This window comes from Myodes glareolus, chromosome 12 (genome assembly GCF_982192425.1).
Source record: "Myodes glareolus chromosome 12, mMyoGla1.1, whole genome shotgun sequence".
Taxonomy (NCBI): domain Eukaryota; kingdom Metazoa; phylum Chordata; class Mammalia; order Rodentia; family Cricetidae; genus Myodes; species Myodes glareolus.
In genome coordinates this window covers 30,744,589-30,766,945 of record NC_142037.1, presented here as the reverse complement: position 1 = coordinate 30,766,945, position 22,357 = coordinate 30,744,589, and the positions used below count along the sequence as shown (strand labels likewise).

Here is a 22,357-nt window from a genome sequence, read left to right as displayed (position 1 = left end):
CTGGGCCTGGGTAGTGACAGGGTTGGTATACCCACCAGGGTGAGCTCTCCAGCATTGCCCTGGCTAATTCACCCGTTGTAGCTATGAGCAAGGGCAGGGCCAATTCTCCAGCTTCCACATCCTGGGGATCTGCTGCTCTCCCACACCGACACCTTCAGAGCCAGCTCTACCATGTCCCCCAGGTGAGGTGCAGGGACCACCACTCTCCCACGTGCTTCATCTGCTGAAGGGCAGAGCCAGCTCTCCTGTTCTTATGATCTCAGAGCTACAGGCAGAGGGGAGGGGGGAGGGGCATTTCTCCCTGTCCACACCTCCATATGGCAGATGAGGGACAGAGCCAGATCCCCCATGCTCTGCTGTGCTGCCCGGACAAGGTGCAGGGCCTGCTTTCCCAAGTGTTGGAGCTGGTAAAGGAGAGGTCAGCTCCCTTGCCATCTGGAGGCGTTAGGGGCAAGGGGAAGGGCATCTTTCTCTCATCCCCACCAGCATACCACAGACGAGGGAGGTGGTACCAGCTATACCCCTTTCACACCCTCAGGGTTGGCTCACCTGTGCCCCTGTCAACGCCCAGGTGAGGATCAGGGCCCATTCTCTGGTGTGCTGCAGCTGGTGAGGGGTTGGGTCAGATTCCCCATCTGCTGCGGGTGGCAAGGGGTGAGGGGAGGAGGACATCTTCTTCTCACCCATGCCACCACATGGCAAAGGAGAGGGATGTTACCTGCTCTTCCCTTCTCACCATCAGTGCCAGCTTGCCCATGTCCCTGTGAACAGGGTCAGCTCTCTTGTGCTGCCCAGGGATGGTGTCAGACCCTTTCTCCCAAGTGCTTCAGCCAGTGAGAGGCAGGACCAATTCTCCCTAGTGTTGTAGCCAGTGAGGGCTGGAGCCCACTCTGTACAGCCCTATCCTCTCTGCCTTTAGTGGTATCAGGAGCCTCGAACATCAACACAGACCATGGTTGTATCAGGGTCAAGAACATAGGTCTAGACATCACCATGACCCTGGGTGACAATCAAGCCACACACCTTAGCCAGCTCCTTACTGTTTTCCCCTCTTCAGATCTGCATCTGTCCACTGGACATGAACTGTCTGTCTCTCTGTGTCCCATAACATTGTACATTTGCTCACCATAATAGTGCCCCCCTTGTTGCTGTGGGTGGACCCATGTTTTCTTCTCAAAGCCCAGGGCAGGCCTACATATGGGTTTCTTGGCCCTGCTCAGTCTATCATGGCTCAGGGCAGGAACCTTGGAGCCCAGGGCTGACCCTTATATTTTTTCAAAGGTTTATTTATGTGTATTGTGTGTGTTTATTTAAGTGTACCACATGAGCCTATGGGGGCCAGGAGAGAACAACAGATCTTTATTTATAAATGGTTGTAATGGGGGCTGGAGAGATAGCTCAGTGGTTAAGAGAATTGCCTGCTCTTCCAAAGGTCCTGAGTTCAATTCCCGGCAACCACACGGTGGCTCACAACCATCTGTAATGAGATCTGGTGCCCTCTTCTGGCCTGCAGACATACACACAGACAGAATATTGTATACATAATAAATAAATAAATAAATATAGTTGTAACCACCAAGTGGGTGCTGGGAACTGAGTTTGAGCCCCTGGCTACTCTTATTTTTTTTTTTTTTGAAGAAACTCTATAGTAAGTCATTGTTTACAATTCTCAGTTCTAATTCAGCAGTTGCCAAAGATGCTCTTAACTCCACAACTCTGCCAAACACTTGCCATCTTTTGGATCTTTATATTTTTAAAACATTAATGGGGTTGGAGAGATGGCTCAGTGGTTAAGAACACTGGCTGCTCTTCCAGAGGACCTGGGTTCAAGTCCCAGTACCTACATGGCAGCTCACAACTGTCTGTAACTCCAGGTCCAGAAGATCTGATACATTCATAACACCTTCATACAGATATATATGTAGGCAAAACACCAACACACATAAAATAAAAAACATTTATCATTGTTGTTATTATTATAATTATTGTTACTGTTTCTGAGAAAGGATCTTCCTGTTTAGTCCTGGCTGGCCTGAAAATTACTATGTAGACCTGCTTGACCTTGAACCTCATAGAAATCCACTTGCTTCTGCCTCCCCAGTGCTAGGATTAAGGTCTGTTTAAAAGATTTATTTTCCATGCCATCAAGTTCTTTATAGAGATTGGATAATTGACCTCTCTTCAGATGCAGGGTTTGCAAACATTTCCTTCTCTTCCCACGGGTTACCTCTTCATTCTATTGGTTATGTCTTTTGCTGTGTGGAAACTCTGTAAATCTATCATAGCCTTATTTGTCAATTTGTGTGTATTGTCTTGTGCAATGAAGGTCATATCCCAAACTTAAATTCCCAAGTCAATGTCAAGGAATGCTCACCCTGTATTTCCTTCTTCTAGTTTTTAAACTTCCAGGTCTTATATTTAAGTCTTACTCCATTTGAATACCTTTTTGTATATGGTGTGACGAGTCCAGTTTCGTTCTCATGCACATGAATTTCAGTCTCTGTCCCATGAAGAGACCATCCCTCCCCGGTGTGTGAGCTCATTATTCTGGTTTACAGCCTTCCTCGCTGTGTGAGCTCTTTAGTCTGGGCTGGTTGTCTAGAAATGTGTAGATTTATTTCTGTACTCTGTTCTGTCCCTCTCATCTTTGTGTCTTTGTATCTTTATGCCAGTAAGGGCTGTTTTGATTACTATAGCTTCATAGTATATTTTAAAATCAAGTCATGTAATACTGCCAGCTTTTTATTTTTATTTTATTTTTGCCCTAGATTGTGTTATTTATTTGGAGTGTCATGGTTCCCTATGAATTTTAGAACTGATTCTTTTTTTTTTTTAATGAAAATTGTCATTGACATTTTGGTGGGGGTTTGTAGGAAGGATTTGTAGGGTAGTATGGGCTTTTAATAATCATTAAATCTCACTAGCACAGGAAATCTTCCCATTTATTTGTGTCATCTTGAGTGTTGGTAATCAACATTTACAGTCTTTGTCTCAGTGGAGAGGGAAAGCTTTCAAACTAGATGGAGCGCTTTGTTTTCTTTGTTGACATGTACCGCATTTGCGCGTGTGCTAATACACACACACACACACACACACACACACACACACACACACACAGAAGGTGGACACTCTAATGTATTGAAAGATGATTGTCTGCCATTAACTGTCTTAAATATTTTCCCATGAATTCTTCCCTCTTTCTGTCTCTTTCCTTCCCTCCATTCCTCCCTCTTTCCTTCCTTTATTTTTCTTTTTTTTTTCGGTGATGTAGGGGTGGGAATCCAGAGCCTCGAACCTCCTAGGCAACTGCTCTGCCACTGAGCCACACCCCGGGCTGCAGCATGCATTTTTTAAGCATAATGACATTCTTATACCTAACTACAGGAAATTCAATACTGCTATAATGCTGTTAAATACTGGAATCCATTCTCAGGTTTCAGCATTTGTACCAGTCATGCATGTCATAACTTTTTTGTCAATTTGGTCCAATTCAAGTTCACCATTGCATTGTTAAGTTTGGATTTCACACCCCTTCCCTCCTTCAATCCTCCCTTCCCCCCCCCTTTTTCTTCGCTCCTCCCCTCCCTCCCTCTCTTGCTTTCTCCTCCTTGTCCCTCTAGGACATTGACATTTTGAGAATGTAGGTCAGTTGTTTGGTAAAATGTTCAACTTGGGGTAGTTTGATTGCTTCCTTGTGGTTCTTCTGTTGCATAATGCTTTTTATTTTTAATCTTATTTGTCTTTTAAAGTAATTTCAAACTTAACGAACGTTTTCAGGGTTACCTAGCATTTGTTACTTGTTTTAAGTGTGAGGTTACTCTTAACCAGAGGCACCAGTTTTTGCCACTTTGCCTATATTCACAATTCATTTTCATTCATACTACTTCTCTCTCCTCTCGTTCCCCTCCCTCCCCTTTCTCTCTCTTTCTCTTCCCCTCTCTTCTATCCCTTTCCCTTCCATCATCCCCCTCTCTCCCCTTCCCTCTGAACTCCCCTCCCCCAGTAGAATTTGAGCTTCTATGTCTTGAACAGTTGAGAGAATGTGCATCACCCTTAAATAACAACTTTGGAGACGATGGTGTGGGCCAGGAGCTGACCACCAGAGGGTCAGCATGTGCAGACAGGAAGCCATTGTGGACAGGAAGTGGCCTGTGGGGAGTTCACAGTTTAGACTGACTAAACTCAGGAAGACGGAAGGGCAGTTAGAGCTCGCCACTTATCATGCTTAAGAATTAGGACTTAGTTCCATGGGCAAAAAAACCAGTCAGGTGTGGTGCGTGCCTGTGACCCCAGCACTTGGGGTGAAGGCAGGAGGATTAGGCTCTGAAGGACATCCTCTGCTGAAGAATGAGTCTGAGGTCAGCCTATACTATGTCAGACCTGGGGGAGGGGAGAAATGAAAGCAAAACAAAACAAAAGGCCAAGAAATCAAAACATATGAGAAGACAAAATGCGGAAGGTTTTGTGCAAAGGGATGTCAGTACCGCTTGCTTTCAGAAAAATGAGGGCATTCAGAAGAGGAAGGACAAGATGAGCCACGTGGGTAGACAGACATCTTGACCTACCAGCTGGTAAAGACTGGGAAAAGTGATGTTTTTTTATTTCCTACTGTATTTGACTATTTTGCATATTTGCATATTTGTTTAATTATCACAGCCCTGTCTCTCAAGCAATAGAGGTGAGTTACTTGGCCAGGAACAGACATAGTAAGTTTCTGACATCATTAAAATGCAGACCCTCTCTGAAGTCCAGTGGGGTGAAGAAGCAGTAGGATTTGTTTCTAGAAGCATCCTTATCAGACTCCAATGGCCAGTTGGACATGGTGGATGAAGGCCACAGGAAAGTAACAGCCCGTGTTTCCACCTTGGGCTACTGGCTGGGTTGTGACCATGTTAACTGGGGTTGTGGGACCTAGAGACGAGAAAGACCTGGGCAGGTAGACAGAAGAAGGATTTTGTTCATGATCTCGACAAAATTGATTTGAACAACTGGATTGGTGCAAAACAGGATAAGGTACTTAGTGGGTAGTGTGGCCCAAGAGCTCTGAGGAAGAGTCTAGAAAAGATATATTTGACTGCTGGTATCATAGTTATATTAACACAGTCAGGGCAGAATGAGGGGATGGCTCAGTGGAAACAGGAAACGAGGCATGGTGACACACACCTGTAGTTCCAGCACGTGGGAGTGGAGGCGGGAGGAATGACCCCAGGACACCCTTGGCTACGCTATGGTATAGTGAGCTTTATCTTAGGCCTGGGATTTTCCATGTAGCACAGACTGGCCTCAAACTCACAGAGCTCTTTCAGCCTCTGTCTTCTAAGTGCGAGGATTATATCATGTCCCACCAGATCCAGCGCTTGGATGCTTTTATTCCTTGGCTCCACAACGACCCAATTGTCAACTCAGTTCCCATCCCCTTTCTCTTATATTTTAAAGGCGCTACTGATGTTTTGTGTGTGTGTGTGGGGGGGGGTGTTTTGCTTGCATGCATATCTGCGTATCACACATGTGTCTGGTGCTCACCGAGGCCCGAAAAGGGCACCGGATCCCCTGGAACTGGAGTAATAGATGATTGTGTGTCAGCACGTGGGTGCTGGGGAATCGAACCTGGGTCCTCTGCAAGAACAGTCAGTGCTCTCAACTACTGAGCCGTCTATCTAGCCTCCCATCCCCTTTTCTCTTGATTTTTCTCCCAAGTTTCTCACACACAGCATTGGTACTTGTGACAGATATTAATGAAGGCTCGAGCAATGTTATACCCTTAGCAACATAAATAACTTGAAGTCCAAAAATAGATGTTGCTATCTTAAGCCGTTGTCTCTGGGACTCTTTCTCCGAGCTGGAACCTCTCACTGCCTCTATGTGAGCCCCATCTCCCTTTACCTCCAGACTCCATATTCCTGGACCTGTTCGAGTGAGATCTTTTAGCCATCGCTGTTTCACAGTTTGAGCTAAGCCTTGGTCTCTCCTTCCAGACTGCGTGCCATGTGAAGGTTGTTCTCTAAACAGACATCTTTAACCCCTCAGAGGAACCCTGGCCCTGGCTGTAATACCACTATTTTTTTCTAGTACTTATACGTAATTGTAAAAGTCGAAGCGAAGGTATTTAAAAGAGGTCAGTCACATCTGCGGCCTTCGATTTTCCTGCTGAAACATGAGGTGTGTTCCTTTGTAGAGCTAGTCATGGATCTTGGGTTGATGTCACAGCTGGGGCCAGAGAGTCGGTCAACAGAAATAGAGCAGATTTCCAAAACTTCACAAAATGCCATATGTACCCGGACTGATTTCCTCTCACAAAGACTACAAAGTTGTGGAATTGATTTGCTGCTGGAGACGGCGGATTTCATTTACTGAGCACAATGGTCAACATGAGAAGCTGAAGAAGCAACGGAGGACAAAGGAGCTGGATTAAGCAAACTGAAGCCTGGAAAATGGAAATGAGCCCCTGATGGTTCCCCCTTCGCCTCCAGCAAAGACATAGAACATGCCAGGAACTTCTGATGATGATGCTGGAGATAAAGGAGTTTTATTAATTACCCATTGCTCCCTGGAAAATTAGTCCAAAGGTGGTGGTTTAAAACGCCTGCGTTTATTATCTTACAGTTTCAGAAGGTCAGGGATTCAGGAATGGTGTGTCTTGGGTCTCTGGTGAGGCTATCATATCTACGGAGGCTGAGCTTGGGCTGAGCGGTCAGCTCTGGTTCCCAGCAGACTTAGTTCCTCTCCATAAGGGTCTCTCCATGGCTTCCTTTTGACCTTATGGTGTAAGATCTTTTTTTTGTTTTTCTTTTTTTTTAAAAAACCATTTTAGATATTGCATTTATATTGTGTGTGTATATATATAGATAGATCAGAAGGCACCTTGTGGGAGTTGGCTATCTCCTTCTGCTGTGTGGGTCCTGGAAACTGAACTCAAAGCCATCAGGCTTGGGCAATATGCCTTTATCGCTGAGCTATTATGCCAGCCCTGATGGTAAGCTTTTATGAAACTGGCTGGTACAGTGTCATAAGAGAAAGAACAGTCAGGTGGAAACCTGCAAGACCTCACACCACGTCTTGGGTATGGCTGCCATCACTTTTCTATTAGTCACACCGAGAACCCTTGGTTACTGTAGAGGGGACTGCGCTAGGGTGCAAATGGCAGCATGCGGTGGTCCCTGGAAGCTATAAGAAGTCTGCCTGGGCAGTGGTGGTGCACGACTTTAATCCCAGCACTCTGGGGGTAGAAGGGGGTGGATCTCTGAATTTGAGGCCAGCCTGGTCTACAAAGTGAGTTCCAGAACAACCAGGACTGTCACACAGAGGAATCCTGTCTCTAAAAACCAAAAGAAAAAAAAAATAAAGTCTGGGGCTGGGGAGATGGCTCAGAGATTAAAAGCATTGGCTGCTCTTCCAGAGGACTCTGGTTTAATTCCCAGCACCCACATGGCAGCTCACAACTGTCTGTAACTCCAATTCTAGAAGATCTGACACCTTCACATCAATTAATATAAAGTTAAATTTTTTTTAAAAAAAGGAAGTCAAGTTACCGAGAATTGTTTTCAGTAATGTATGCCATGGTGCACATGCATGCATGTGGGAATGTGTGTGTGTGCGCGCGCGCACATGTATGTACATGTGTATGTGTGCACTGCATACCTTAACATTCCAAGAAGAGTGTAATTGGGCAGACTAGCAGTTACCATACAGCTAGACTTTATGGATCAATATGTTACAAATTAAGTGCTGTAGTATGTTGTCAAGTAAGGAAGATACAGTTGCCTTCCACTAGAAATGTCACTTCATAAAAGCATGTTTTGACATTAAAATCGAAAGGACATGATCTTAGAAGGAAAGACATCCTCTTCATCAGGTAGGCTTTACTTCATTTAAAACATACTAATAAAGGGGCTAGAGCTATGGCTCAGTGTTCAAGAGCACTTGCTGCTCTTACAGAGGACCCTGGTTCAGTTCCCAGAACCCACACGGCAGCTCACAACCATCTGTAACAGTGCCAAGGGATCTGATGTCCTCTTCTGGTCTCTTCAGGCACTGCACACATGTGGTACACATATAGACATACATGCATACAAATGATCATACATATAAAATAAAAATTAACAGAAAAGCCATACTGACTTGCCTTTGCCTTTCTTATGTATCTGTGAGTGATGAAAACTTCATACACTGGGCAGTGGTGGTGTACACTTTTAGTCCCAGCACTCAGGAGGCAGAGGCAGGTGGACCTCTGAGTTTGAGGCCAGCCTGTTCTACAGAGTGAGTTCCAGGACAGCCAGGGCTACACAGAGAAACCCTGTCTCAAAAAAACAAAAACAAAAACAAAACAAAACAAAACCCCTTTATTCTATCTTGGTCCACAAACTGTTACTGGGAACTACCTAGTAGCTTTTGAGATGACTGAGAGTTGTGTACTAAAAATGAAACAAGCAAATAAAACCTCCAGGTGCTTGGTACATAGAGACAACAATAAACATACGCCTCTATCCTGGAAGCACTAATTAAACACAAAACACACATGTTGTATCACTGTTTCAGCGGATTTACCTGTAGTCTTAGTTTCTTTTCTGTTACTGTGAGAAAATGCTGGTAAAAGCAACTTAATGGCGAAAGGACTTATTTAGGCTCACACCCAAGGCTCAGTCCATCACGGCAGAGAAGGCGGCAGGAGTGTGAAGTGACTTGTCATGTTATAGCCACAGTCAGGACCCTGTAGCAGTGAATGCTTGCGTGCCTCTGCTCAGCCCTCTCTCTCCACTCAGTCCCCTGTGTGGGGAATTGAGATTAAGATGGGTCTTCCCACAATAATAAACCCAAGCCAGATAACCCTCCATAGGCATGTCCAGGAGCCATTTTCCAGGTGATTCTAGATTCTGTCAATTTGACAACATGCATCATTATCATACATATCTATGAACAGTACACATGCATGATGGCTTTTAACAGAATTTCCATATGTACTTTATGTATCACATGAAGCTGATGTATTTCTGCCTTTTTTGTGTCATTTCTGTCAAGTGTTCTGTTTTTGAGTGGTCACTGCCTCACCTTAGGGATAAGCTTCTCTTAATATGATGCAATCATGCATGTCTATAACATGATGTAATTATGCACATCTATAATATGATATAACTATACACATCTATGAACGTTCTCCATAAGAGATGAACTTTGGATGATTATATTTTTGTCCCTCAAACTGGTGAATTTGTAGAAAGATCGTCACATATGGTTCAGATGTGGCCATGAAAATGTGACCATATTTCTGGCTGCTGGTTTGGGTTGGAGGAGGGATGGGGATTATTTTGTTCTGAGAGTTACTTGGCTCCAACATAGTCATGTTCCCACCACTGAGACTGAGAATTAATGTTAGTGATATTAATGAAAATAGAAATTTTCTCCAACAAAATCGTGCTGTAAGCCTTTATGAACTAGCTTAAAGCCTACATTTTTTTTTTCTTTTTGAACTTCTGGTTGGTAGAATCGATTGGTTTTACACCCTATATACAAGCTCCAGATGTTCACAAGCAACTCATCTTTTGATAGTGTGCAGTGTGCTTTTGGAAATCACACACTGAACTTTGAATTTATAGCCATATTAGTTAAGAAAGTCATTGATGTGGCTGGAGAGATGCTCAGTGGCTACAAGTACTTGCTGCTCTTGCAGAGGACCTGAGTTCAGTTCCCAGTACCCATATCAGGTGGCTCACAACCACCTGTAACTCCAACTCCAGGGATCCTGTGCCCTCTTCTTCTGGCCTCCATGGGCATCTGCACACATGGGATATATGCTCACACAGACAATATGTACACACATAGATAAAAATTAGCTAAATATGTATATATATATATGTATGTATGTATGTAATTTTTTGTTAGAGATAAGGTCTTGTGTATTCCAGGCTGGCCTCAAACTTGGTAGGTAGCTGAGGCCAGCTTTGACTATCTGATTCTCCTGCCTCTACTCCCAAGTGCTGGATCACAGGTACTAATCACCAGGTTTGGCTTTATTGGTGTTCCTTCAGAACCTCTGTGTTGGAGCACTCAGTCCTAAATGGCGTGTCTTCATTACCCCCCCCCCCCTTCGGGGCTCAGGGAATCTGTTCAAAAGAGGAGGGAGAAAGACTGTAAGAACCAAAGGGGTGGATGACTCCTCCAAACACAGCGGGACCGATGCAAATATGAATTCACAGGGACTGTATAATAGCATGCGTAGGCCCTCAGAGGTTCAAGCCAGATGGGGTTCCAGAGCTGGTATGGGCTCCTACCCCTAACCAGGATCCTATGTGCAAATGATATTTGCTTGCAAAGAAAACAGTTTTCTTCAATGAAGTCTCACTTGGGTATATTAACCTTATGTCATGGTAGACCTCATGTCTGGCAGTAAATGGCCAACACAAAATGAACCAATGGAGTTTTGCAGACTTTTTGTCTCAAATTGCTTTGTTTGGGGGCATGTTTTGTCTTATTGGTCTTAACTGTATATTTTGTTCTCTCTCTCTCTCTCTCTCTCTCTCTCTCTCTCTCTCTGTGTGTGTGTGTGTATGTGTGCATACGCGTGCACAGACACATACATTGTGTGCATTTTTGCTTTGTTTTGTTGTTTTCTTGTTTTTTAAAAAGGGAGAGAAAGGATATGCAGTTGGGTGGGTGGGTAGTTCCTGGGAGGAGTTGGGGGAGGGAACATATTGTATGAAAAAAAAATTTCAATTAAAAACAAAACCTCTGTGACATTTGGCCAACTGCAAATCTTTTCCACAGAAGATGTTCATAGGTGAAAGGTATTAGCAGTTGACTTTTTTAATCTGTGGATGACTTCCTGGGGTGAGGACAGGCTTTGGGCTGCATACAAATGTGACAATGGAATGCAGCCACTACCCTGTCTAATTCTACTTCTTTTCTCCAGTTATAGCTCTCATTACACCAAGTCCCTCAAACAGATGGTGGTGTGGTGTGTTTTTGTCTGTTCATCTTTGCTATTCAATTATTTCATTTAGGATGAGTTTTGGTGCCTTTGTGTTTGCTTTAGGGGGACCTTGCATCACCAGACAGAACTGCCAGGACCATGCTTAGAAAATGTCAGTGGCATTTTGATATCTGCTATTGGTCCTAGCTAATGGGATTTTTTTTTTCCTTTTTTGAGGTTCAGGGATGAAACTCAGGATCTTGCCCGTGTTAGGCAAGCTCTTTACCACGGCGCTACATGTTCAGTTCCAGTATTATGACTGTTATTTGTCCAGTTCAGGTTAACTCTCTCTATGCAGATAACAGGATTGAATTAGACTAAGGTTCCTGGAAAGAAGCTAGAACAAAATTTATCTTTTCATAGCCACAAGACACTATGACATGGTGTTAATGACTTAACAAAATAGTACTCTGTGTGTGTGTGTGTGTGTGTGTGTTGTACTGCTGAGGACCAAACCCAGGCCCGCCTTACTTCCCTTGGCAAAGTGTTTTACCAGCCTTGCCCCACCCCATCTACAAATGGGTTTGTTTTTTTCTTTAGACAATAAAATGCGCGTTGGCTTGAAGCTGATGTTAACTCGGTGTTCTTGCCATAAATCATCCGCTCACCACCCCAAATGCTCTGCCAGGTTTTGGCAGACAAAAGCCAGCCACTTTTAAGAGGTAACATCAGAGCTGAAGCCCTGAAAGTGAGCCATTTAACCGTGCACTGAGTGCTGCTAGGAGAGCCTGGGGATTGACCTTTCTCTCTTTTGGCACTGACCGTTGGGGAAGAGAAGAGTGACCTTGAGCCCTAATCTAGAAATCGTCATGCATTGTTCTAATTATAAAGCCACACAATTGCCCAGTCACTTGTGCCCAGAAAAGGTCTTCAGCACTGGTTTTCAGCACCTTTTACAGATAGAACCAGTGCTTATCTGACTTAAACTCACTCACAGCTCCTGAATCTTTTTGAAGGTTACTGGGGTCACCAATGGCATCCTCGCTGAGTGGCTTGTAGGTCTGGCAGCTGTCCTTGTAGGAAGTGACTATGGATGCCTCCTTCCCTAGAACTTGAGACCTTCTGATATTAGTTTCTCATTCATAAGACCGACATCCAGGATTCTCTTGGGTAGTCAGCATTTGGGGAAGCCTAAGTCAGTGGCAGGGACTCCTTACCTAAGCGAACATTTTTGATGAACTCTAGAAATACTTTTCATGATGAAAGAACACAGTGGTTTTTTTGTTTTGTTTTGTTTTGATGTGTATGGCTTAAAATAATTTCTAGGTTTATTTATGCATATGAGTGTTTTTTTTTTCTGCATGTATGTACACGCAGCATGTGCCTGCTGTCCGGGAAGGTCAGAAGAAGACATCGGATCTCCTGTAACTGGAATTATGGGTGGCTGTGAGCTGTCATGTGGGTGCTGAGAAATGAACCTAGGTCCTTGGCGAGAAGCATCCCTCTGGCATCCAGTTTTCATTTCGTATCGCTGTGCCCTGTCTCGAGCCTCTCAACAATTCTCTAATCCACACTGTCAATCCTTGTGAAGGAAACGATGCTTACTGACATCAGCCAGCCAGCCTTTCGAGTTTCTGCACTTGAACTCACCTAACCAACCAGACACCTTAGTCCGATGCGCAGATGCAGTGCACAGTTCGCCTGGCGCTTGTTAGTGTTTTTCATGGTAAGATGTCAGGCCTTGGACCCGGGCTGCCCAGGTCTAACACCTGGCACTGTCACTTAGCAGGTTCTGAGACTTGAACAAGTAAGGTGGCCCCTCTGGGCTTCCTTTTCCTCATCTGGGAGGTAGGAATAATCACGATGCTGTCTGTGTTGTGTTGTTCAGGTGTTAAATAAGATGGTTCAAGACAGGTGCTCAGACATGTCAGCGGGTAACTGCCACTCGGTTATTTTCAGGAAAGAGTATTAATGACATCAGTCAAGGTGTGCTTGGTTGCCAGGAACAGGAAGGCTCTTCGTGTTAATGCAAACGACGTGAAGGTTTTCTTGGCAATAACTCAAGTGATTGCCTGCAGCTCCCATGATAGCTGGGACAGGTGGAAAGCCCCGGAACTAAATGTTGACAGCCTCGTAGGCTGCTTCCTTCATCTTCCACAGTGTTTTCCACTTCCCTCTGAGTATTGGCACGTTCGCTTTCTGTAGACCAGCTTTCTTGGTGAACCACTGTCTGTATATGTGTCTAGAAAGAGGCCCAAGTCTACGTAAGGTATTTGTTGAGCGGTCCCTTGTCATGTGACTGCTTCCCAGCATGCTGCGGCCCTCACATTTCCAGGCCAGATGGGAGGAGGCTGTGCAGTATGTCAGCCTTTTCTCAGGACTGCTGAAACAAGCTGACAACAGCTGGCAGCTCTGGGGTGACCACATGACAGTACCCCAATTATGTATTTAAAAAAATCCTTTCATTCAAGGGTGATATATGTTAATAAGAGGGCGTCTGGATGGATTTTGACAAACTGAACATACCTAATGCCCAGAGGACCACCTAACAGCCTGAACCTGTAGCTGCATGCCTGCTCCTTTCAGCACCCTGAACAATCGGATTAGCATTTGCATGCTCTTATACTCCAAATTTGGGAATTCGAGACTATATCCTTGTATCTCGATCCTTTTTCTTCTTTTAAAAGTAGATTTTTTTTTCTTGTCTGTGTATGAATGTTTCACCGGCATACATGTCTGTGCACACACTAGTACCTGTGGAGGTCAGAGAGTATGTGGGACTCCTTTGGAACTAGAGTGCCATGGGGGTACCAGGAGCTGAACCCAGGTCATTAACTCTTGTAGACCAGGCTGGCCTTGAACTCACAGAGATCCATCTGCCTCTGCCTCCTGAGTGCTAGGATTAAAGGTGTGCACCACCACCACCCAGCTTGCTGAGCCATCTCTCCAGCCCCAATTCCTTCTCCTTAGCATTATGTGAAGAACAGAATTCACATCAGCATCTGATGCAGCTTAGTAGAGGAGCACTCACTCATGGTCTGTGTGACTATGTCATGTTTAATCTGGTCTGCTGCTGCTGGCTATTTGGGTAGTTTTGTTGTAGCTGAGGAAGCCCTTTCACTTTAGGTCCTCCTGCCTCTACCTCTCCATTGTGAGATTACAGGCCTGCACCACCCTGGACAATTGGTACGTGCTAGACAAGCTCTTTATCAACTGAGCTACAAGCAGTGTACCAACCAATTGAGCTGCTTCCCCAACCCTGCAAGCCCCTTTTTGTTGTTGTTGTTGTTTTGTTATTTGAGACAGTTTCCCTGTGTAGCTCTGGTTGTCCTGGAACTTGCTCTGCAGACCATTCTGGCCTATGTGTTGAATTATCTCCATCCTGTGTAGTTGACTGATACTCTCCTATGAGAATTCTGTTTGACTGGGTGCCTCTTTTCTTTCTTTCTTTCTTTCTTTCTTTCTTTCTTTCTTTCTTTCTTTCTTTCTTCCTTTCTTCCTTTCTTCCTTTCTTCCTTTCTTCCTTTCTTCCTTTCTTTCTTCTTTTTTTAGAAATTAGCTCTTTTTAAAAATTTTTTAATGACTTATTTAACTTTTTATTTTTTATGTGCATTGGTGTGAAGGTGTCAGATCTCATGGAACTGCATTTCTAGACAGTTGTGAGCTGCCATGTGGGTGCTGGGAATTGAACCCAGGTCCTCTGGAAGAGCAGTCAGTGCTCTTAACTGCTGAACTCTCCAGCCCTTGGTGCCTCTTCTCTTCTTCATGGTGTGAGGGCACAGCCGTGTTGTCCACACTGCATAGCTTTGGTTAGGTGCGCACCTATTTACCTCTGTCCTTTAGACATAAGCTCTATTTATAGGTAGGTTTGAGGTAATCTGTCACTTAGGCTAAATTGAGTTGATCTAGGGGTGATACAAATTGAAACAATCACATTTGTCTTCTGGGAATTTCAAATTCGGAACTATTCAAGGCAGAATGCTGCTGGGAACCCCTGGGTAACTGTTGGGGACCAGAGGCATAATGGATTGATCCTTTTTCCCCCTAATTTCCTAATCTCCTACCCTAATTTTTAGGGCAAACAGGGATCTCTTTATGTGGTTGTTAGATCACAGTGTAAACCTGTTTCTGATTAAATTCCAAAATGTAACACAGGGACAATGAGTGCTGTAAAAGTCCCATCTATGGTGAGGCCAGTGAAGGGTAGCTTTGTTGTGTGCATTGTGACTTCGGCCTCTTTCCAGAAGAAAACCAACGCTATGATTATGATAAAGATTTTTTTTCAAATTTATTTATTTATTTGTTTATAAAAATTTCCACTTCCTCCCCTCCTCCCCATACCCTCCCATTCCCCCCACTCCCTCTCCTCCTCGCCCCCACTGATAAAGATTTTTGAACCAGATATTTTGGTAACAAGACAATAAGTTCATGGGAGGAATAAAGGGAACTTGATCCAGGGACGGTATGAGAATTCTAAAAGATGGGTGGTGGAGACCCTGGGTTACAGTGTCTTAGTCAGGGTTTCTGTTGCTGTGAAGAGACACCATGACCAAGTCAACTTTCAGAAGGAAAACATTTAATTGGGCTGGTTTGCTTACAGTTTCAGAGGTTCAGGCCATTATCATTATCATGGTGGGGAGCATCTTGGCATGCAGGCAGACATGGTGCTGGAGAAGTAGTTGAGAGTCCTGTATCTTGCAGGCAACAGGAAGTCAACTGAGCCAATGGGTGGTATCGTGAGCATGGGAAACATCAAAGCCCATCACCACAGTGACAAAGTCATCCCCACTCCACCAAGGCCACACCTCCTAATTAAGTGCACTCCCTAAGAGATTATGGGGGCCAGTTACATTCAAACTACCACACAAGGCTTTAGGTCTTTGTGATATTGAAGATTATGCTTCTTCAATTTGGGGTTTCTGTTTTAGGAAAGATGGAAGTAAAAATATTATAAATCAAGATATTCTGGGAGAGCAAGGAGGAGGGGATAGAGATGAGTTCATTGTGGGAAATAACAAATTTAATATCCCGGTGAAATAACTAGATTGTTCTGGTCAAGAATGTGGGGCTCAGAGTTTGGACAACTTGGAGTCCTGGGCTCTGCCTTGCACCCTGTGGCCCTAGGCACTTGCTTCCTGGAACTTTCTGAAATTTCACTTCCCCTGCCACAGGTATCTCCTAGCCAGCCAGACTTTTTAAAAAGAGAGAAAAACAGCAGGCACAGAAAGGGTGTGACCTACTGCCTGGCAATTAAGTATTCATAAAATATGCATTCACGGGATGTTGCGGCTGTGAAGGAATCTAGGGCGCCACTGCAAAACAAGGAGGGAGTCCTGCAGCGAGGGAACTCTTGCTACTCCAGCAGCTGCCCAAAGTGGCAAGAGAGGAGGTGTTAGGAAAAGCCAGAGTCACAGAGCTTGTTTGGCACACTTTTTAGAAGGAGCAGGACCTAGTTGTTGGTGAGGGGAGAGGAGGATGAGCAGGCAAGGGCAGGTCGACTGGCTCCTGAGGATGAGGTGCTTTCCGGGTGGGAGCCGGAGAGCAGCAGCCAAGCCTAAAGTCCAATAAGTTTCAGATGGATCTTTTCTCTCCCTAATGCTTAGGGTAGAGTTACCGTCAAGTATGTTAGAGTTAGAAACAGCAGTGTGTTACGTATTCAAATCCGCAGGATGGCTGATTCCTCCAGGCAGCTGTTATCTGCAAGTCAGGTCTTGCCAATATGGAGATGAACCAACCCCTGGAAATTCTTACCTTGTCTCCTATCCTGCCCCTTTGCATACTGGGCTCTTCCTGCCTGCTGCTACTGCTGCTGCGCTGTGTATCTCTCTGGAAGACAGCCAAGTCGATGGCTGTTAAATGAACACTCAAGCTAAGTGGACCACGTTTTCCCCATTTTCAGTTCTTCAGCTTGTAGAGTTTGCTCCTGCTTCCCTGACTTTCCTCAACAAATGGGAAGAAGTTATATTTTGGTACGTCAACTGTGGTAGTAAGGCTTTGGGATGTGTATATTCATTTCTAGTGAAAGGGACAGGAAGAGGGCTAGGGTCCTGGAAACCCAATGGCCATCAAAGTCACCTGCAAGCCAGAGGCGTTCGAATTCTTGTCTCTCAGATTCAAAGAATGAAATTCATGGAGCACAGAGGGCTAGTTTTTTTTTTTTTTTTTTTTTTTTTTTTTTTTTTTGCGGGGGGTGAGGTGGGGTGTGTATTCTAGGGGACTGAAGGGAGCGAAAGAAGGCTGAGCTCCTGGGCGGTAGGAAGGGTCCCAGGGTACCAGGGACGGGATGGGGTCCCATTGAGCTTCACTGCCTGGGAGTTAATGGTGCTTTAGTGGATGAGGAAGAGAGGGGGGTGGGCTGGTCAGTCCAGTTTTTATTCCAGGTTTCAATGTCTTGAAGTTTGGGTCACAGCTTCAATATAGTTTCCAGGAAAGGGGTACTCTTTTGATGGAGAAAGAAACAGAGATACACACACACACACACACACACACACTCCCACTTCCTGGTATCTTCAGCCTCAGGCCATGCATGGTAAAACCAGAGACACTAGATTAGACACTTATGGCCTCTTTGGCTTCTGCAAGGACAAAGTTATGGGCATTTCCAAAGGCATATCCAGCCTTTAGTCAAGAAAGGAGCCAGTCACTTCCCCTCCACCCAATTGCCTAGGCAATTTCTGCCTCCTGTTCTCACTGTAGGAGAGAGGAGAGTAATGTGTCCTTAGCAGGGAAAGGAAAAAGGATGGTGTGTTGGTTAATTATTTATTTATTTATTTATTTATTTATTTATTTATTTATTTATTTTGCCGACTTGACACAAGCTAGAGTCCTCTGAGTACCTCAGGTGTGGATGTGGTGGTCCACACCTTTAATCCCAGCAGAAGGAGGCAGATCTCTCTGAGTTTCAGGTCTGTATAATGAGTTCCAGAACAGCTAGGGCTTTGTAGAGAGAGACCTTTTCTTAAAATGCCCTTCCCCAAGTAGAGAGAGGGGAAAGGAGGAGAAAGGGAGAACGGGGGAGGTGGGAAAGGAAGAAAGGAGGAAGAAACTCCTCCATCAGACTGGCCTGTGGGCAAGGGGGGCATTTTCTGGATTAATGATTGATGTGAGAAGACCCAGCCCATTATGGGCACTGCCACCCTTGAGTAGTTGATCTCTAGTGGTATAAAAAGAAAACTGAGCCAACCATGGGGGACAAGCCAGTAAGCAGCATTCCTCCATGGCCTCTGCTTCAGTTTCCGCCTCGCAGGGTCCAGCCCAGCTTTTACGTTTCTACTTTGGCTCCTCTCAGTGATAGATGACAAATGGGATCTGTAAAGCTAATAAACCCTTTCTTCCCCAAGTTGCTTTGGTCACGGTGTTTTATTAGTGACAGAAAGTAAAATAGAACAGATGGGAAAGAGCTGACCCCGACTTTGGAGACGCATGGAGAGGTCAGGAGGATGAGGAAAGTACTCCAGAAAACAGGTTGCTAGAGTTTCAAAGCTGCTTTGCAAAGGGAGTGGTGAGCTCACACTGTCCACTGTGGGAGCGGAATCCTGCTTTCTCAGCCTCCCTGTTCTGAGCAGTGGGCGTGGGCTCTCCCACGAAGGGCAGGTGGAAGGGTCAACAGCTGTGACAGCCTTGCTCCGGTGCAGTTCTCCTTAAAGGAACAGACCACCCAAGCACAGGGATGGATTTGAGCCAACCTCGCTGGGTGTGTCTGGGTTCTGCTGAGGAAGGCCTGGTGTAATAATAACTTTGTTCCCGGGGGATTAAAATAAATATGTTGAAGCAATCTGGTTTTAGGTTATCCTGCAATTGTGAATTTTAAAAGATGATTTTAAGCTGGGCAGTAGTGCATGCCTTTATCCCAGCGTTCGGGAGGCAGAGGCAGGCGGGTCTACAGAGAGGCAGCCTGGTCTACAGAGTGAGTTACAGGGCTGCCAAGGCTACACAAAGAAGCCCTGTCTCAAAAACAAAACAAAACAAAACAACAACAAAAGATTCAAGACTATTTTCTAAGTTAGCTCTGTTGACCCCGTGCCGCTTTTGGGATCGGTCCTACCTTCAACCTCCATCTTTTTCTTTTAGGTATTTGAGGGAGTCTTGCCAATCCCAAAATTACTGGGACTGGCTTTAAAGAATTTAAAAGGCATTCTTCTTAGTCCTTAATTCTCAAGAGATTAACCTGTTGTTTTTGCAAAGCCGAGGGTTTTTTGTTTGTTTTTGTTTTGTTTTCCCTACGTATCGGCCCTGCCCTTTATTATTTGCAGCTAAGTATTTAAAAGTGTTTCAGAACTGTGGGTCATTGCTAGCGCGGGCACTTCAACTGAACATAGGTTTATTTTTAGGCTGAGGAGTTACCCAAATAAGTGGGCTCCTCCTCAAGCCCGCATGCCTGTTCCTTCTAACAATCACCCACAACCAGCCTACATCTAGGACCCCGGAGGGTAGAGCCCACCACCTCCTCTGCCCCCAGCTCCGGGCGCATCCGGAAAGTCACGAACACCTCTGCATTCTTTTCTTCTAGGCAAACGCAGGTTCGGCCATTTCCGTCCCTGGTCTTCGGCAAGTTCCGCCCTTGCCGGTCGGAAATGGCCGCCGGCCGGCAGGGGGAGCGGAGGATTCGGCGCGGCCTGGGAGGCGCGCAGCCGGCAGCCAGAGCGGCTTGTGGGAAGCGGAGTTTTGGGCAGGAGACGGCGATGGCTCGTCTCTGACTGGAAGCTGGTAAGGGTCCGGGTGGCATGGGAGCCCGAGGACCCGGGCAGGGCAGGAAGGGCTGGCGGGAAGGACCCGGCAGCTTCGAGCGCGCGGCCGTGGCGGGCGGGAGCGACAGTGGCTGTGCCCGGATCTGTTGTGGCGGCGCAGCCGAGTAGGCCTGCCCCGCGCTGGGGGCCTCGCTCCGCTGGGGCCGGACACTAGCGGCCCGTGGAAGCATCTCCTGTGGAAGCGCAGCCTCCAGCTCCCGGTGCTCAGTTCCACATCTGGCCGGCTCTCCTCGCACAGCTGCGCGCTGCTGCCCACCGGGCTCTTCTCACCAGGTGGCCACTTCCTGCCAAGGGTCCAGGTGCTGCTCTGTGTCTGTCTGGGGCCTGGGTGTGCCGCAGCAGAGGACGAGGGATGCAGGTCCCTGCGCCCGGAATGGGGGGTGACCTCTCTGTAGGCGACAACCCCAGATCAGAGCCTTGGGGATGAGCAGGGCAGCACCAGGTGCTTTCTCTGGCTCCACAGCGAGCCAGCTGCTTAGCCCCTGTTGATATGGCTCTTAGTCCATTGAAATTCGGTGGGTGCCAGCTCCTCCCAGCCTGGATTGTTGCTCTTTAAATTCGAAAAGCCTTTGTCAGGATCTCTTCTTTTGGGGAGGAGGAAACGCAGTATGTGATTTAAGAGATGGCTTTAGCTTTGCTTCTCTTCACTTTGTCTTGTTCTTTCAGTTTGGAGAGTCTGGCATTTCAACGCTGGTCTCCTTGATCCTCATTATATCCCTGTCCATCCGTTTGTCCATCCGTCCATCTATCCATCCATCCATCCATCCATCCATCCATCCATCCATCCATCCATCTATCCAATGTTCAAACCACGAGTTTCCCGGCTATTGCTCAACAGTTAGTCTTCCCCTCTGGCCCAGTGACTTTAAATCTGTAGAGTCTGGGTTGGTGGTTCCTCCTGGGGAATTGGTAGCCTTGAGTGAAACTTGCTTTTCTCAATAACTTATTCCAGCGGAGGACTTTTAAATAATTTGTGAGGAAAGAAATGCCACTTTGTTAAACTCTTACTTGGTGAGTTAAGCATACCCTTTCCTGTGAGAATTCCCTGCTCTTTGCCTGTGGGGAGCCTGAGGGTTGAAGTTAGTCGCATTGCTTTCTGGTGGAGACCTAGAATTGTGGATCTTCAGAATTGTGTGAATTTTGATTTTGTTTGGTCGTTTGAGACAGGGTGACACTGTAGCCCAGGCTGGCTCAGAGTTCTCGGTGAGCCTGTTGCTTCAGCGTCTGTATGTAGTGTTATGATTGCAGGCTGGGGCCGTGGCACCCAGACTTTTTTTATATATATAATTTTTATTTATTTATTATGTATACAATATTCTGTCTGTGTGTATGCCTGCAGGCCAGAAGAAGGCACCAGACCCTATTACAGATGGTTGAAGCCACCATGTGGTTGTTGGGAATTGAACTCAGGACCTTTGGAAGAGCAGGCAATGCTCTTAACCTCTGAGCCATCTCTCCAGCCCGGGTTTGGTAATTCTTGAGACATGTGTTTGGTCACCAGAGGTGAGGGGTAGAACTAACAAAAAGTTTATGGTGTGTGTGTCTTCATTCTCTCACCCCTCATTTTTCTAGAAGAAAAACCATTATCAAATATTTGGTGTGTGTTGGAATCTCTTAGTGACTAGGTCTGAGCGCTTTTGCCTGCGAGTAAAAAGACTCAGTGACCAGGTAGGAGACAAAAACAGGTTCTAGGTGAGGGAAAGGTCCAAAATATACTAGAAACTTTGAGAAGACAGTGTGCTAGCTGGAAAGGGTGTGCTGTGTGAAAGGGTAAGACCAGGGTGTGGTAGTTTGTACCTCTAATCCCAACACTAGGAAGGCTGAGGCAGGAGGCTCACCATGAGTTCCAGACCAACCTGATATGTGTGGTGAGCTCTAGCCTAACCAAGGGAAGGTCAGTAAAAGGTGGTACAGGAGTTAGGAGCGAAGCAGTTCCTGTCCACCTGAGAAGTGACTAAGTTTGTTTGCTTTTTACCTTTAGAACCCAGGGCGTCACACATGCATGCAATAGTGGCCAGCACACCATCGAGCTACAGCCCTAGCCCTGGTGGTGACTCTGGGGCAGGGTTAACGGGGTTGTTGGAAGTAGAGTCGGTTATCAGGCAGAAGAGCATTTCACCAGATGTAGCCCTGGGGAGGCAGAAACTGTCTTTGTATATGGTTTAGGGTGAAACAAGAACTAAGAACCAAGGACCTTTAATTAAAATGTCTAAAGTGACCCGCTAGTCTTTGCTGGAGAGCTAAGTTTAATTGAAAAAGTTTTGGGTGACCTGTTTCTTTCCAGGCAAGTTGTGGCAACACCCATCTGAAACAAACATTTGCTTGGTGGTCAGGAGCATCAGGAGCCTGAGGTCATCCTTAGCTGTATAAGGGAGTTTGGGGCCAACCTGGATTACATGAGACCTATGCCAAAAAAACAAAACAAAAAAAGCAAACCATCAAATATTTATTTTTGTTTACTGTTAGTATCTGTTTCCTTTAAAAATCTGTAATAACAAGGTAGCTGGTATGCTATAGGTTCCGGAAGTTGCAAATTGTGGGCAGATGAAACTGAGAACTTAGGACAGAGGTCAGGTCATCTGTAGCAAGGACAGAGGTCAGGTCATCTGTAGCATAGCCCTCTCCTGCCTGAACCAGTCACATGCCCATTTCACGTTTGCAGTCTTTCAGGGGCCTTATAAATAGGTGTAAGAGAAGCAGGATCTAA

General features: G+C 45.7%; 1 protein-coding gene across 4 annotated transcripts in view; it reads left to right on the top strand.

Annotated features, from left to right (window-relative positions):
- The window catches only part of Extl3 (exostosin like glycosyltransferase 3), a 93,148-nt gene that overhangs the window by 30,077 nt on the left and 40,714 nt on the right, over nt 1-22,357 (top strand). The window contains exon 2 of one of the 4 annotated variants that reach the window (XM_085698654.2): nt 19,413-19,609. The exons of 1 other annotated variant lie outside the window; for it this stretch is intronic. The gene's annotated coding sequence lies outside the window, so the exon portion shown is untranslated. Of the gene's footprint in view, nt 1-19,283; nt 19,610-20,989; nt 21,154-22,357 lie in introns of those variants that run through there. 2 more of the 4 variants (XM_048421775.3, XM_085698650.2) reach the window with 2 other exon arrangements.